We start from the raw sequence: 18,462 nt of genomic DNA, 5'->3' as shown, positions 1-18,462 counted from the left end.
TTTTAAACCCTGAAACTGTGAGCATGATTAAAGGATTATTTAAAGCAGCTAAATTCTAGGGTATAGCAGTAATAATGATTGTTTCTATTAATATAAATAATATATTTACCATAACTTTTGTGATATCTGGTACTATACTTTGTCATTGATGGGTGCTCTTATTTTCTTTGTGCTGTATTTAGAAATTTATTTTCTTTGTATTTAAGAACTTTTATTTTCTTTGTACTTTCTATAGGAACTATATAATATCACATATTTCACATTTTAAGTCACATCTGTATTTCAGAATCTGTGAACATAGGTTTATATTTTTTCCTAGGGAGGTTGGAATCTAGGAGTTCAAGGAGGCGAAGGAGGCACTGGGCAATTCTTTTACTCACAATGCTTTGGGCCTGACTAGTAAATTAATTACAGTACTTTCTGTTGACAGTACACTTGGGGAATTTATTTAGATCTACTCTCAGGGCTGACTTCCCAAGAGAATGCAAGTCAATTATGGTTCGAGCTCTTCCTGTCTCATTAGCTATTTGAATAATAATATATTTGAATGATGGCCCAGGAGACTAGAATTAGGAACTGCTTGTCTCAGTCCCAAATGAGCTTCTTAGTCAGATAATCCTAAGTGTCCATTATTAGTTCAAGCTGTGCCATGACTGACTCCTGGGTGTTCTACTCAATTCCAGAAAAACTGGTGGGATATATAGCTTTATATCTTTTTACTAAACATCCAATTGTACTAGATATCTGCAGCTTAGCAAATTTTCAAATCATCAAAACTGCTAAATCAAGAGATCTAAGTGATACATCAGTTTTGCCCATTTTCAACTTGTAAACATAACTACTGTGTTCTAAAAAGAAATGGAGTTTTAGAGATATTTTCAAAATAACTATTTTTCTATAACCAAAAGTAACACCGAGTGCAAAATTAGGTTATTGTGTTATTGGTAGCTAGATATCCTTTGATGCATGGTTTGATAAGATGCAGATCAATCTATAAAATTCCAAATGATGATGACCCAGGTCATTATTTAAGTAAATTGTTTAAGAGAAATTATTATTTTAAAAATTGTATTCCAAATGCTTGAAAAAAAAAAGGGCAAAGCACAATACAGTATGAGTGAAATAAGAATATATAAAAGAAAAACATGAACCATGCAGTAACAATGTGAACAGTAGTCCCAGGAAAACATAGGATGGCTCTTGTATAAGTTGCAATTTTTAGTATCTGTAAAAGTGAAACTAAGAAACAAAATCAGCGTTGGAATTAATCTTTATAAAACTCTAGAGAATAGCGGATAAAAGATAAAAAACTCAGGACCATTTCCCATTCCCAAAGGAGGTATTTCCTAGGTGATTACTACTCCATTTTGGTAATGTATTTCGCCAACTTGAAGACATCATTGCTTCTTTGTGGTAACACCCCCCCCCCCCCCCCGCCCCGTCCTGTGAGATGCTGATCTTCACCAGCTGGAACATTTACCCTTTGTCTCAGAAACCTCAGACTTTACAGGTAACAGGAACTTCATTATCCTCTACTTCTATGTAAATCCTGTATCATCATCAAATTCTTCCTATCATGTGTTGATACAAAATGTTCTCATAGAAACACTAATACTAGAAAGGCCTACCTTTCTTATAAAGAGATTTCTGTTTATTTTTTCTACAGAATTTATGTACATTTTATGTATGTTATGTACTTTTTTTAACGTAATATCTGATACTGAGTATAGGGTTTTATGAGTTGATAGATTAACCATGCATGTGAAATGACTAGATTATAGGTGAGTTGACTATTGATATTGGCTTCTTTGTTGATAGATGGGAATTACCACACTAGCAGTGACCTGTGTTGATTAATATTGATCAGCACAGAAACTATAAAATGGAGCATACCTTTTGCAGGTACAAAAGTGAAAACCTAACTACAGTGAGCATATCTCATTTTAGCATAAAGAGCCCAACTAAAATGGAGATAGAATTATTTTATAAAAGATTAGCATTGGGGCACTTGGGTGGCTCAGTCAGTTAAGAGTCTGCCCCTGGCTCAGGTCATGATCTCAGGGTCCTGGGATCAAGCCCGCTGGGTTGCGCTCCCTGCTCAGGGGGGAGCCTGCTTCTCCCTCTGCCTATCCTCTCCCCCTGCTTGTGTGCTCGCGCTCTCTCTCTCTCTCTCTCTCTCTCATATAAATAAAATCTTTCCACAAACAAACAGACAAAAAGGATTAGCATCCTCATTCTATGATAAAATCTATTTAACTCATCTTTCTGGTGGCCTATCTTTAAACACACGGAGCTTATTTCAATTATTTTTAAAGGGTGAAGAAACTTTACCTATAAATGTTTTAAATAGATCCCTAACGGTAAATATTCCATCGTAACCTATAGCACCCTCCCATCTGTTGTCATAGTTTGAAGACAAATATCTTGGCCAATGTAAGTCTGTGTTTTCTCATGCTAACTCAAGAATCTATTCTCATTAAAGAAAATAACTTATATGTATTACTACTAGACTTTGGCTCACTTGAGTACTCTGAAAGCGGGCTGCCTATAAAAATATGATGACAGTTCTCTCTAATTGTGCAGATGCTACGGACTAAATTGTGTTTCTGCGAAATTCATATGTTGAAGCCCTAACGTGACTGTATCTGGAGATAGGATCTTTAGGAAGTAATTAAGTTTATATGAGGGCATGAGGGTGGAACCCTAATTTGATAGGACTATGGCCTTATAAGAAGAGGAAGAAATCTCTTCCTGTCCTCCTCTCCCCTTCTCCTTTCTCTCTGTTCCCCTCCCTCCTCACCGCACCCCCAAGTCAGGTAAGGACTCAACAGGAAGGTGTAGGTGGCTCTTTGCAAGCCAGGGAGAGAGCTCTCACCAGAAACTGAATCCTGCCAAACTTTGAACTTGGACTTTGTAGCCTCTGGAGATGGGAGAAAATAAATTTCTGCTGTTTAAACCACTCAGTCTATGGTATTTCACTGACTAATACAGCAATTTATAATTAGCGTGTTTTGATAGAAGATCTGCTGGCACATTGCACGAGCTGCATCACAAATTTTAAAACAAACTAATTATGAACTGTACTTAATTAGGCAATAGCTACAGACAAAAATCAACACTTTCTTACAATTATAGGATGAAAAGTCCTTTTTAAAATGTCACTGCTATATTTAACAAAGGTTTTAAAATACTGTGCTTACTAGGTGTATGTCCATAGCACCTATAACAGCAGTTGCAAACCTTTAAGTGTGATAACTATAGAATAATTAAGATACCTCCTACTTCTTGAGCACATCCCTCCTAGGAGACAGTCACATTGTTTAAATCTCCTTTTATAAAGTAGATACTATTTTTCCCTTTGCTCAAATGATGAATTTGACCATGGGCATGCAAATGAGAATAAGGAGATTACACTTAATTCACTTAAGACCATGGTAACCAATGCTACACTTTTATCATAGATACACATACCTGCCACCTAAAACATGTGTTTATGGAATAATGCTGAAGATACCATGCCAGTTTGTTGTTTGTTCTCTTTTTATAGATGATGTTTAGACCATTTTCCTTCCATGAATGTATTTTTTTTCCACTTCAAACAGAGAAAAAGAATTCACCAAGATAAGAGCTTTCTCACTTATAATCAATTTACAGTCTTTCATCCTTGAGTTTATATTCAGGGTTTGATTGAATACTTAGGTCATTGTTTGCAAAGGGCTAAACTTAGTCCTTAGAAAGTTTCAACCTACAGGGGTGCCTGGGTGGCTCAGTTGGTTAGGCGTCCAACTCTTGATTTCAGCTCAGGTCATGATCTCTGGGTCCTGGGGTCAAGCCCTGCAATGGGCTCTGTGCTCAGCAGGAAGTCTGCTTGAAGATCCTCTCCCTCTCCTTCTGCACCCCCCAAACACATAAATCTTTAAAAAAAAATTATTCTGAGTACCATAATTTCAGTTTTGAAAATGCTTTACTCTTTACCTATAGAGAAAAAGTTAAAAAAAAAAAAAGTGGGAGAGAACCATCTGTCTCTGTAGAGATTCGTTTTAGATATCCAAAATGGATCAAGTATGTCTCCCTTTTTCTTAGATCGCCTGTCTCAGTGAATTCAGGCAATGGAGAGTTTCTGAAAATTTGTGGGAGACACCAGTAGGCAGACAAGTGACCCACAGAAACCCTTTTCAGGATAACCTCCTGTCTATTCAGCTTCTTCTAGACCATCAAAATGGAAGGGGGTAGTGAGAGTCGTGCGCTCAGCAAATTCTCCCACGGCCCTTAGGAAAGGGAAGAGGGCCAAACTGCTAAGAAAAAATGAGCAGGAAGCAAATGTTAACATGATAGCCCTTTCCAGTGCTTTCTGCCACGAATGTCTACTGGGAAGATCAGTACTACCTGGTCCCTCATTATTTCAAACATCAGCTTCTTAGCCCAAACAGGCTGTTGCCGTATTTTCTCCAAGTCTAGGTTTATAGATGTCACAAAACATGTATTAAACAAGTAAATACACAAACTCATCATGCAATCAGATGTCTGTCGTCCAATAACAATACTTTAAGTATAACAGCTACACAGAGGGAATAGCTTTTCCTCGGAGGTGAAATGTATTATTCCTGGGGCTGGTTATGATAAGGACTTGTGGAAAGCGTTCCTTGAGAGGATAGGCTATACGTGGGAGAGAGCAGGAGCTGTACGGACAGCTGAGTCAGAGCGGGTCTCCCAGATCCCTGACTTCCGCTGTAGACTTGATCCATATGCTTAACCCATGACCATAATTATGGTGGCCATCTTAAGGAAATTAAAAAAAAAATAGGGAAAATTAAAGAGTAGAAAGCAGGCAGTTAAGGTACACATAAAAAGAGAAAGAAATTAAATAGGTACAAATGGATGAGAGTATTTAAAGAGTAATCTGTGATTTAAAAAAATTGGAAATCAGAAAAATAATTTAATCATAAGAATTACAATATAGGGGCGCCTGGGTGGCTCAGCGGTTGAGCGTCTGCCTTCGGCTCAGGGCGTGATCCCGGCGTTTCGGGATCGAGCCCCACATCAGGCTCCTCCGCTATGAGCCTGCTTCTTCCTCTCCCACTCCCCCTGCCTGTGTTCCCTCTCTAGTTGGCTGTCTCTATCTCTGTCAAATAAATAAATAAATAAAATCTTTAAAAAAAAGAATTACAATATAAAAGAACATTAAAAGGAAAAGTGCATAATATGTAAAAATAGAAATAAAATATCTCAATGTTTATATTGTAGGTAGGTGAGATTGTAGAATGAGAGTAATAATTTAGAACTAAAGAGGTCGAGCATAAATTACGGTAAAAAAACTGACAATAAACACAACCAAGAAAAATTTTAAAAAGTTAATGATTAAACAACTAGGTAACAATTAAAAAGTTACATGAAAAGTAATAGAACTGAAGTCAATAAAAGAACTAAAAACATATCAAGACATTAAACTTCATTCTGGACCTTGATGGTATGCTATGGATCAACAGTGACAGTCCATGAGCTTAGTACGGCTATCAAAAACTTCTACATAGCAGATATTAGTAATCCACAGAAGAAGAAACTAATCTACATCTGTCTAAATACACTTATCTGTTTGTATTTAAGAGATTAGCATTTCAGACTGCACAGAAAAAAACTTTGTTTCTGCTAGATGGGAAAAGGAAAAACATTTCCATTTTAGTACAAACTGAAGTGTTTAATGTATGATTATCCATATTGAGATAAACGGTCTCAACTTGGGCATATTTCTTTGTGAATCTGTCTTGGCACCCAAGAATGATCTTCAAGCATCAGAAAAATGAACTCTGTGAATCAAACAGCTGAGCAATTTAGTAAGATAAGGCCTTTCAAAGTTTCTTTGGTCTTGATCCTGGTGCGGTGTCCTTTTCTGGATAAAGAAGAAATCTGCTCTGTAATTTTTGAATTGTGTATGTAGCCTTTCCTTTGTTAGGAGTTCAGTGGAGGAGAATGATACGGCCAACAGCCTTGGGTGGGTGGGATCATGAGTGTGTGTGAGGTTCTAATGCCTACATTAGCTTGTCCATACAAAAAGGAATTGAAACCAGAGAGACAGCAAGGGAAACAGGAGGAAGCTCTGGGCTGTAGTGAAGGGCACTTGACAAAACGTCGGAAAGATGAGATGCGTGGACTGATGAGCTGGTCACTGGGGAACTTAACTAATGCTCTATAGAAGTCCAAAGGTTATAGACGAAGATGTTTGTTTCCTACCTTCCTTGTCCCCTTACGGACCAGTCCCCTAGAGAGACTCAGGTCACAGTTTGGCTTTGGCTTCATCCCTTTCATTGGCCCAGGCCGGCTCGGAGCACTCTCCTCTCCCCGCTCTTGGGCTCAGTGTCCTCTTCTGTCCAAAACCACCTGAGGCACCAAGAATCCACACACGGCCGTCTTCTTTACTCCCTTGGAAGCACTCTGTGCTAAACCCTTTATTTCCACTCAGACTCACGGCCTTCCACTCAGTCTGATGTCTGCTGGATCTAAAACGAAAGCAACTAGATTATATGAATTGATACCAAAAGTATGAATGGCTGATAACAACGGACACCCACTCACACACCTTTTGAGAAAAATTAACATTTTAAAATAAGACACTTTAACCTCAATAAATACTCATTTCGTGGTAATTCAGTAACTACGAGCAAATGAGAAAAGGAAAGACAGCAGGGCTTGTGAGAGGACTCGGAGGAGGAAGGGCATAATTAATACTTTCTAAGGTAGGTGATAGAAGTGGCTGTATAATGTATGTCCACATCCCATTCTTGAAATGCTGATATTTGCCCATTAGTGCCTGGTCACGTATTTCCTGTGATTTTTTTTGCCCAATTTTGCATACTTCATTTAGTAATATTATAGGTACAAGATTCCTCTTGGTTACTTCTTTGATGAAACACTTGGTCTTTATTGGCAGTGCAAATTAGGAGTGTAATCCTTGTCACGTGCCAGTTTCTTTCCAGGCCACAGTAATTTAATTTCTGCTCGTTAGATGAGTGATTTTTGTTTTTGGTAGAATAAGTTCTATTTTGTTAAAAGGACAGCTGTAAATACAGGGGAAAATATCTCTTACAGATAAGAACGGAAGAAAAACCAACGTAACTATTAGTATAATTAGAGACATGTTCATAGATGTCATTGACTGAAGGTTATGTACAGATATTATACACGCACATTTCTCCCTAGTCTTTTCCATAATGAACATTTCCCATTCTGGAAAAACTATGTGTGTGCAGCAGAACTGTGACAGGAGCCTTGTGTGTTTTCTGCTGGTATTTCTTGTTCTCTGAGTTTCTCTTCTTTCGCTGGGTATAAATGCACAGTCCAGACTTTTGTCAGTTCCAAGGAAAGGGACACACAATTTGGAAATTGTCATATCTGAATTTGGAATGAATTTGGGGGGAAGTATAATGTGGAAAAAAGTGAGACTGAGCAAACAAACAGGTACATACATAGTCTGAAGACAATCCCAGAAGCAAGAGAGCTCCAGTTCTAAAGTAAACAGTTTACCTGGGGATGTACTGTATGGTGACTAATATAACAAATTAAAAATTATTTAAAAAAATAAAAATAAAGTGAACAGTGTACACTTCCTACAGGGCCCCTTCTTATTTCTGAGTGCATCCATGAAAATGGAAAATATTAACCATGGACTCCTACAGACCTGGTCCTGAATTTCAATTATAGTCCTTACTCGAATGTGAATTTGGAGTCAATCAATGGCTTGATTTCCTAATGTATGAAAATATGGTTAAATGTGTTTACTCTGTTTTTTTCTTACTTAATCCTTGGAAGAACCAAATAGGATATTGATGTGAAACTTCTGTAGGCTATTAACTTTTTCTTTTAAAGATTTTATTTATTTGAGGGAGGTAGAGAGAGAGAGGGAGAGAGAGAATGAGCGGGGTGGGGGTGGGCAGGGAGAGGGAGAAGCAGACTCCCTGCTGAGCAAAGTGCCGGACTCAGAGATGAATCCCAGGACCCTGGGATCATGACCTGAGTGGAAGGCAAACTCTCAACCAACTGAGCCACCCAGGCACTCCTGCTATTAACTTCTTTAAGCACAAAAGTATCATTCCTTCAGAGAATTTCTCGCAAGAAACAAATGTTAATAGCGCTACTACTTAAATTGATAAGTGTTCGTACCAATACAGTTATTGATATCTGCAGGAACCGCTAAGTCAAGCATACAATGATTCATAAAGAATATTCATTTTGGCAGTAATTTGATAATGTTTTACTGGATCCATGTGGTAGATGACTATATGTCCATTCAATTGTTGATGTAACGTGTTTGTACTAATAGGGAGTATTTTACAAATACAGTTTATAAAAACAGTTTGCAGGAAAACATATCTTACTGTTACAGGTTGAATGTTTGTATCCCTCCCAAATTCATAAGTCGAAGCCCTAAATTCCCAGTGTGATGCTATTTGGAGATAGAACCTTTGGGAGGTGATAAAGGTTAGATGGGGTCTTGAGGGCAAGACCCTCATGATGGCATTAGTGCCCTTACCAGAAAAGATACTAGGGAGCTTGCGCTCTCTCCCTATGGGCCTTCAGAGAGGTCACGTGAGCACGTAGCCAGATGGTGGCTCCCTGAAGCCAAAAGAGGCCTTAGAAAGAAACTTGCCTTGCTTGTATCTTGGACTGATCTTGGACCTTTCATCCTCCAGACCTGTGAGAGCCATATTACGTTGCTTAAGCCACACAGTCCACGGTGTTTGTTACGGCAGCTTGAGCCAAGATAGTCACAAAAGTTTACTTTGGGAAGAACCCTAGTATGTGTGTTTTAGGGCAATAAAGTGGAAGAAGAGACACCATACACTTAACAGCGGGTAGCAGTGGATTTAACATTCAGGGCTTCTGACTTTTTACTCTCTAAATTTGCACAAGATAGAAATATTGTCTAATGTGTGTGCATTATCCTTCTGACTTCAAAAGAGAAAAAGATACATTGATGTAAAAAGTAAATCACAGTTAAAATTTTAGAAGGAATGCTTGAGCTTAAGGTTAAAAGAAGTGATACAATTCTTGATCGTGTTAACCACATGGATACCTTAGGCAACTTTGTCAAGCTTTCTAAGCCTCAGCCCCTTCATTTGTAAATTACATATTATGATATTAGCCCTACCCCAAATCCTGGAATTTTGTAGGGGGAAAACGGAGATAAAACGTAAGGAAATTTTTAGAAATCATAGAGTATTTTTCTATGTACAGTATATCATAAATAACTTTGTTACTACATACGTTAAGAAAACCTATTTCTGGATAAGAAGGTAGGAGGAAACGTTACTTAGACACGAGAACTTTAAGAGTCAGCAACACACAAAGATGTTGTTAAAAAGTTACTCAACTGCATGGAAAGGAGTGAAGATTGAAGCTGTTAACTTCACCAATCCTATCTGGTAACGAAGAACACTTTCCTATTATTCTGAGATGTCACGGATCTCCAGTGGCATGCTGTTACCTTGTTTAAAGCATTATTCAGGTCTTCTCTGTCTGCTAATCTTATCTGCAATTCTTTCCAATTTCTCTGCATTTCAGTCTTTGTGTATTTCAGAAAATAGTTCATATTCTTCTGATCAGACTAGATTTCAACAGTTCAATAGGACCTATTGACAGAAAACAATACTCTGGATTTTCTTAAGAAAAAATAATATGTGCCATTAAAAAAAACCCAAACTCGTCTTTTATATCTTAATTGATGCTTAATTCAGCACCGTGTACAGGAAGAAATTAAAAACAAGCTAGGGTTGACGGTGAGCAGCTTTGCCATGTATGTGACAGATCGTTTACTCTGAAAAATACAGTGCCATTTTTCTGGCACTTTTTAATATAGGAGTAAAACTCCTGGTGAAACAAAGGTCATATATGGCATTAATTAAAAAAGCAAAACAAAAACCCTGACATTGCTTCCGTAGAGGACAAGTTTTCTATGGAATAACTGGCATTTGTGGCTGAAGATAAGTCTGTCCTTGGTGCCTTCTCTTCCTCAATAAATAGATACGTCACCTTGTTAGAAGACATGGCCACCCCGTCATATGTATATAGTCAGGGCCATACAAAACGTCATATTTTCCATTGGAAAATTAGAAGAATAGAAAATTTGCAATAAAGAAAACTCAGGGGTACAGGCTTTGACTTGTCACTACAGATCAAAAGTGTAGTATGTAGTGTTTTCACATTAAGTATGGAATGAATCTGGTGTTCTATTATTAGTTTCTTAAATCTATGCTTTATAAGAAAAATGTAAATAAAGGTGGAATTCTCTCTCCAGGTTCTCTGGGTTCAAAGACTGCCTGACAAGCTAGAGAAGGAATAGGTATTGATATAAAACACAGGAAGATGTGAAAGCCATAAGTTGAGGTTTAGAAATGAAAATGGGGTTCATTCAGAAACCCTTTCAAAATGAAAATGCCTTAAGGGAAAGTGATTTTGTAAAAGGCTACTTGATGCTTACTAGTGTTTTATTTGTGTATGTACTTACTTTAATTTCAATAGCCTTGAGACCTAATTCACATATACTACAATTTACCCGTATAAAGCATCCAATTCAGTATTTTAGTATATTCACATGATTGTACAACCATTACCACAGTGAAATTGTAGCACATTTTCTTCTCTCCTAAAAGAAACTCTGCCCGGCATTAGCACTCAGTCCCACCCTCTCCCACCCTCTAACTCTGATGAATGGTTCATCTAAATTCTGTCTCCATAACATGTGGCCTTTTGTGATTGGCTTCTTTGACTTAGCAGAATGCTTTCAAGGTTTGTCTGTTGTCATGCGTGCCAATACTTCATATATTTTTATTGTGAAGTAATACTGTTTTATAGATACATTGTATTTTATTTGTTCATCATTTGGACATTTGGCTTGTTTCCACTTTTTGGCTATTGTGAATAGTGCTGCTCTGAATATTCGTCTTTGTTTTTTTGCGTGGCTGCATTTTTTTCTCTTGGGTGTATACATAAGAATGGAATTGCTGGGTTAAAATGGTGGCTGTCATGGGATACTGCTAGGGATGGCCGATTTGAGACTCATTTTTGGAAGGATGATGAGTGATAAGATAATATGGAAATAAGATCACTAACAGTACAGAGCAAGAAAGAAAGGGGAAAAATGCCTCAAGGGTATGTCCATATTTAAGCAGACGAAGGAAAGGTGACATTGAAGAAGGGAGTAAAACAGAGCTGCTGGGAAACTGAAGAAGAAAGCCGGTGTCCATGCTGCAGATAGATCACAAAGAGCAAGAACGTGGATACTAAATGGGGCACAAAGGAGATCAAGCATTGGTGACCTTGGGAAGAAAAGTTTTCGTAGATTGAAAAAAGTAGTCCTACATAACAAAGGTTTAAGGAGTTAAGAGGCAGGGAGGTGGCCAGTGTGGGGTAGTAGTTAGCAATTTTGATTTTTGAAAGGAAAGACTGTGACAGGCCTACCATTCAAAGTAGGAAAGCATGTTTGTAATCAGAGAAGAAAAGTCAGTACAAAGAAAGGAACTCTGAAAGAAAGGGAATTGTTCATTGAGAAAAACGCCAAATGAGGTGATAGAGCGTAAGGCAAAGAACACAAGTAAAGTGCCCGGTGGAGCCTTTGAAAGAAGGAAATACCATTCTAACAAGTACACATTTGTATTTGGGGAGGCAGGGAAGTTATTCTCTGAGGAATTTTTATTTTAGTTCCAGAAAATACTAAGTAGCTCATTGAATGATCATTTGACATTTGTTAAACATGCATTTTGTTCTAGAAACTATGTTAAGTGCTTTATGCATGAAATCTAATTCTCACAGCGATTTTTATGGAATAACATTGTTAATCTCAATTTACCGTTGATAAAACTGAGGTTTAATGTTCAGGCAATTTAAAAGATCACAGAAAAATGAGGATATGATTTAAAACCCAGGGTTGTGTAACTTTGCTTTTAACGCTCTATTTGTCTTATTATGTCGGCCTTCGAAGATTCCAGTTGCTGACATTTGGAGTGTGATATATGGCTGACTGGATCTCTGACTGTTTTAACGTGTAGGCATATAAATCTAGAGTAGATTGGAATATGAGAGCGGAAGAGATTTCCGCTTTCTAAATGTCTATCTTCAACAATGTGAAGACAATGATGTGGAGTCTTGTTGAAGCAGCGTCCTACTCATGAAAACCTAGGTCGGCCCTTCTCCAGTAGGGGGCAGCACACACCAACATACACCCCCGTTCCCTGTGCCTGCAACCAGTACCGGTAATATCAAGAAAGATCTTTGAAGAGCCCACTGTATAAAGGTAGTAAAAAAACCCGGAGCCTATAGTAATAGGGTCCTGACTTGAGGAAGCATTTTGTAAAGTACGTCGGTTAGTTTAGATTCTTCCGATATGATTTCATTCGTTGGTTAGAAGAACTATGTTGTCGATTCTGCTTGAGAGTCATCATAGAGATACTAAGAAATTGAACTGATAATAAATTAATCTCCATCAAATAAATTGAATATAAAAACATAATTCTTAGAACTCAGAATAAGGAATTTCATAACATCAGTGCTTGAAAATTGATCCATTTAAGATCTTCCAGCATCTAAAACTTTGGGTTGTGTGTAAGGAGATGATAATAGTTATTGGCTATATGAAAGACAACATAATACTACAAGATGAAATTTATTTTTGTGTTTCGAAGGCCACTCAACTATTTTAGGTTTTCGTTAATACAGCACATCTTATGTTGTCTATTTTATTACTTGGGTTCAAATCACCATTATTTCGTCAAATACTTTGTTTTAAAAAATTATTTTAGTTTGGTGTCATTAATGAACAGACCAAAGAAAAAAAATATATATGATTGGTTGCAGAGAAGACAGACTAGGAATTTTAGAAATAAAAGGAAAATAGAACCTAACTTGTGATAGCTTTTGCTTAAACTTCAGGTTTCAAAGCAACTTTGGATATTTTCCTTAACACAAAATTTAAAAATATATTAATTTTAGTTCTAGAGTGTTCCATTACCCATAGAAAATAAGTTTAGATTTGCTGAGTGACCGAATTGTGTATTATTTAATAGACAATATTTTATAGCTGAAAAAAAAGGGGCTTACATGGATTATGTACTTTCCCCAGTGTCACATAGCTGGTAAAGCTAGGATTCAAACACAGGCCTAACTCCAGATCCCATGATCTTTCTGAAAACCACACCACATCATTCCCACGATCCTACTGTAAGTATTTGAGTCTACCATATAGAATGCTTTCTCATGAGGTAAGAATCCTAAAGATCGAGGCCAAGATGGCTCAGAAGAGCCAGTAACAAAGTAGATTGCCTTCCCAAAGTTTCCTTTTCCACCCTTCTGTCCAGATACTTCAGAAGCCATTCCCTAAGTCTAAAAGCTAGGGTAGGGTAGGAGGAGGACTCGAGATACAGACTGTGTATCATCCACAAAAGCAGTGAAGGAGCCGTGTCTTCAAAGAACACCCTCCTCCTTTGGTTCCTATGCCTCTCTTCCCTGGATCACTCTCCTACTCAGGAAGCCAGTTTCCTTCCATCTTCTTCTTTTGGTCATTCTCTTTCACGGGCTGTGCTGGGCTTCCTTCTCTGACTTGTCCCTTCCGACGTTTTAGACAAACTCCATACCAAAAAAATTCCAGGCTTTGCCACACAGATTAATAACCAATCTGTGAGGTACATTTAACTATGGCTGCACCTTGTAATAAAGTTACTGCATATTTTATAAATTTACTGAGGCATAATTGAAATATAGTCAACTGTACATATTTAAAGTATGCTATTGGGTTATTTTTGACATTTGCATATATCTTGAACACCAACACCTTAATGAGGGTAACACATGTTTCCATAACTCCAAAAGTTTCTTTGTGCCCCTTCATGATATTGTAATTTATGATAAAATAAATATTTGGCTTTTGTCCCCATCTCTGGTACAGAGCTCCTAAAACCCTTGGAATTTTCAAAGTGATAAGATCAGCAAAGGTGTCTTTTGTTATTCATAACAAGCCCTTTCAACCACCTGAGTTCAGGTCAATGAGGTGACTTTTGGAAAGCCCCTAGATAACCACAGGATGGGGGTTCGGTTGCCAAAGGAACCAACAGTGTAAGTAGAGGGTGGAAACTTTCAGCCCTATTGCATGGTTTTGGGTTGCAGGGAGGCACTGAAGGTTGAATTAAACATCAGTGGTCAGTGATGTAATCAGTTATTCCTATGTAATGAAGCCTTCATAAAAACCAAAAGGATGGGTGCTTGGGTGGCTCTGTTGGTTAAGCATCTGCCTTCGGCTCAGGTCATGATCCTGGGGTCCTGAGTTCCAGTCCCACATTGGGCTCCCTGCTTAGCAGGAAACCTGCTTCTCCCTCTCCCCTTTCTCCGCCTCCCTACGTGCCTGTGTTTGTGTGCATTCTATCTCAAATAGATAGGATCTTAAAAAAAAAAAAAAAAAAAAACCCAAAAGGATAGGTACCGAGAACTTTGGGGTGGTGAGAGTGAGGACGTGCCGTCAGAGCGCCATGCTGGGAGAGGGTCTGGAAGCTCTGCGCCCTTTCCCACCTACTTTGCAGATGCATCTCCTCAGTGTGGCTGTTTCTGAGTTGGATCCTTCTGTAATAAGTTGGTATTCTAATGAGTAAACTGTTTAATGAGTTCTGTGAGCCGTTCTAGCAGATGATGGAGCTGAAGGAGGGGATGTGGAACTTTTCATTTATCATGGGTTGGTCAGAAGCATGGATGACACCCTAGACTTTTTATTGTCATCTGAAGTTGGAGGAAGGCCTGTGGGACTGAGCCCTTAACCCGTGGGATCTGATGCTATATCCTGAGAGATACTGTCAGAACTCAGCTAAAGGACACCCAGCTGGTGTCAGGAGAATCTGAGAATTGCTTGGTACGGCAAAACAACAAAAAAAAAAGGAAAAAAAAAAAAAAAAAAAAAAAACAAAACCCCAAACTCCTATATCTGCTGTCAAAAGTAAAATACTGAGAGAAATAATGGAGTAATGAGTAGACAGAAAACAGGAGTGTTTCTTTGTACACTTGCAACCCAGTTATTACTCCATTCCTGTCCACAGGCAACCACTGGTCTGTTTTTGGTCATCATATGGTCAAAAAACACATGCAAAGATGTTCAATATTTTTAGTCATCAGCAAAAAGTAAATTAAAACTGTAACGAGATACTGATACATACTTATTTAATTAGCTAAAAGTACAAAGCTGGACTTTTTCAGACGTTGGCAATGATGTAAAGCAAACCAAGCTCTCAGGTACGTACACTACTTTGGGATGTCAAATGGTACAACTGCTTGGAAAAAACAGTTGGACAATTTCTTAAAAAGTGAAATGACACCTACCATATGATCCAGCCATTCTGCTTTCAGGAATTCATCTGAAAGGAATGAAAACATATGTCCACACCAAGACTTGTACATGGGTATTCATAGCAGCTTTATGTCACAGCCCCAAACTTGAAAAACAGAAGTCCATCCATATGTAAATGGATAAACAAATTAAAGCTACTGTCTGCCTTTAAGAGACTTTCAGTGAGGGGGAGGAGGGGAAGAAAGGGAGACGGGAGATCTGGCTTTATGGTAATCATTTGAGGATTTTCCCCCAAATATACATACACACTGGATAGCTTCCCTGGTGTATATCAGGTGTAGGGGGTGGTATGCAGAGATGATTTGAAATGTCAGCCACCCTTTCTGTCTTTCCTGTCTCCTTTCCTCCTGAGCAATTTCAAACAGGAAAGGAGTATTGAACCTTCTTGGCATGTCTTGAGTCAAACTGCGCAGCCTCAGATCTTCTCAGGCACAGCTAACTCTAGACAGTAAGAACATGAAAGTATCATTTTAAAGTCTTTGCCCAAAAAAGCATCGGTCTGTGAGGAGTGACAGACAGCTAAGGAAACTCAGGAGCGTAAACTTCTACTTGAGTTCCCAAGGCCCAAGTGAAGATCCAGCAACATCCTGAGGCCAGGGTGCATTTTATTTGGGTAACATTACATCCGATACTTGTTCTACTTTGAAGAAGTCCATCTTGAGTTAAAGCAAAATAGGAACTATTTCAAGGTTAAGCTAAATCACTCTAGTCCTTTAATTAAGAGTCTCTCCCATAGCCTAATTTTTTTCTATAATTTTTCATCTTTTTCGTAAAGCTCTTCTAATTAGATAACCTCTTGCTATATATTCAGCCATCATCTCTTTTTGCGTTATTCATACCGAATCAAAGGATCTTCCTATTATGAAAAATTCTTGATGATCCATTTGGATGTGGTCTGTTTCTCTACAGGCTTCCAGTTGCTTCATGAGTCCTGTGTCCTTTATTTTTCTCATTAAGAGCAAACCCCGCTCTTCTCTAAAGTTTTTAATTAGAGCAATTATAAGAAAAACAACAGAAGCTTTTCTTTACCCTTTCACTTTTTCCTGTTAAATTTCATCTCACTGTGTTGCAATAAACCAAATGCTTAGCTCTCAGGCTGGTCGAACGGCACGTATGCAGTGACTCCCACGTCTCGCTACGTGACCCGGGCCAGGGTCACTTCTCAAGCCAGTCCTCCACATCTGCATGCAGCCTAGATGTTTCTTCATTTTTGTTTTATACAGATGTTTTGTAATTGCTCTCATTCTCTGTCCTACAAAAGAAGGCCCCATAATATTAATAAAAAGCAATCTTCTGCTAAGATCAGTTAGGCCAGCTTATGAGAGGCAACACCTCCTGATGAGAACAGGACTAGAATCTTCATCCAAGTTTGGAGAAGGCAGACGATTTGGAAAGGCTGATCAGCATGCACTCAACACAAACTTGAAGGCGTGCTTGTGATTGTAAAGATTTCGGTAAAAGTAGAGGGAGAATAAACAGCTCCATACATTTTACAGCAAATAGGAAGAGCAATACATTTTCATTCTTTTTAATACAATAAACATTTGAATCTGATTGAGATTATTCACTTCTGCTTATATTTTTAGTTTTTTAAAGATGTTATTTGAGAGAGAGACAGAGCATGAGAGGAGGGAGGGGCAGAGGGTGGAGAACAAACAGACTCCCCACTGCGTGGGAGTCAGACACAGGGCTCGATCCGGAACCCTGAGATCATGACCTGAGCTTAAGTCAGATGCTTAACCGACTGAGCCACCCAGGCACCCTGAGCTATTCACTTCTGTTTAAACACGCTATCGCAAGGTTGTAATTTAGAGTTCAAAAACGTGATTATTTGGTTTTTAAAGATCTTTAAGCAAATCAAATTAAATACACTAAAAATTGAGAAATGTAAATATGTCTTACATGTATGTATATATATATATATAGATTTATATGTGTGTGTGTATATATATATATATATATATATACACACACACACACACACACACACACACAAAGATTTGTATTTTAGGGTTAGAGAGTGGGGGTGAGAGGGAGAGGGAGAAAGAATCTTTAGCAGACTCCCACTGAGCATGGAGCCCAATGTGGGGCCCAATCCCACAACCCTGACATCATGACTAGAGCCGAAATCAAGAGTCGGATGCTTAACCAATAAAGCCACCCAGCTGCTTCTGTTTTACATATATTTTGTCCTAACTGGAGTTTTCCAGAGAGCAAACCTGAAGAGAAAAATTCCGTAGGAATCACTTGTTTGGGAAGTGGTCCTGGGCCGTAGGGATGAGGGCTAGGAGAAGTGAGAATGTGCACCAGAGAAACGCAAGGTAAGGAGGTACTGTTGAGTTGGCTATTACTCTGCCTGGTGCCCCATCCTTAGGGGCTTCTGAGGAGCCTAGCAACTGCCTCCCAGACTGTCTATCCAGAGAGGATAAAAGAGGAGAGCGTTCTGGATAAGCTTCTCATCTCCTTTGATGAGGGCTGGCCTCATCAGCCTTAACCACCCTTCCTTCCCAGTTGCACTTCTCTGAACGTCCAGTGGGCTCGGGAGGGTGTCCCCTACCATGGGATTAGAGTTGTCCCCAGTCAGGAAGCACAGAGATGCTGCAGGGCCCAGACATAGCACTGTACAGTTGCACGGGAATAAAGCTGGTGAAGCACTGGCTGAAGTAAGAGAGAAGGTCAAGAGGGTGTGAGGAGGCTCCGATCCATAGCCATTGATGTGAAGGTCAGTACCAGTGGCGGCAGATAGGAGAGCTTATGAGCCACTTGCCTAAAATGCAAATGTTACAAGATAAAAGTGTATTTCCACGTCTGGGTAGAGATGTAGAACTGTAGTGATCTCAACGTTGAGAGTATACATACGTGAGTGAATATAGTGATAACAAAAATAGTGATTACAATATAAGCTAGCTTAGAAACAAAGTTTGGTTAGTCAAATCCCAACAAACGCAAGACTACCAGACTGTCTCGGCCATTTTGTGCTTTCTCAAAATGTGAATCAAATGTCCGATGGTTCAAAAAAATTTTTATTCCCTTAAACATTTATTATACAGGTAATACTGTGATGACATCAGTGAGGTTTCGGATGGTTC

The sequence above is a fragment of the Ursus maritimus genome, unplaced genomic scaffold (genome assembly GCF_017311325.1).
Source record: "Ursus maritimus isolate PB19 unplaced genomic scaffold, ASM1731132v1 scaffold_3, whole genome shotgun sequence".
Classification (NCBI taxonomy): Eukaryota; Metazoa; Chordata; class Mammalia; order Carnivora; family Ursidae; genus Ursus; species Ursus maritimus.
This window is presented reverse-complemented; position numbering follows the sequence as displayed.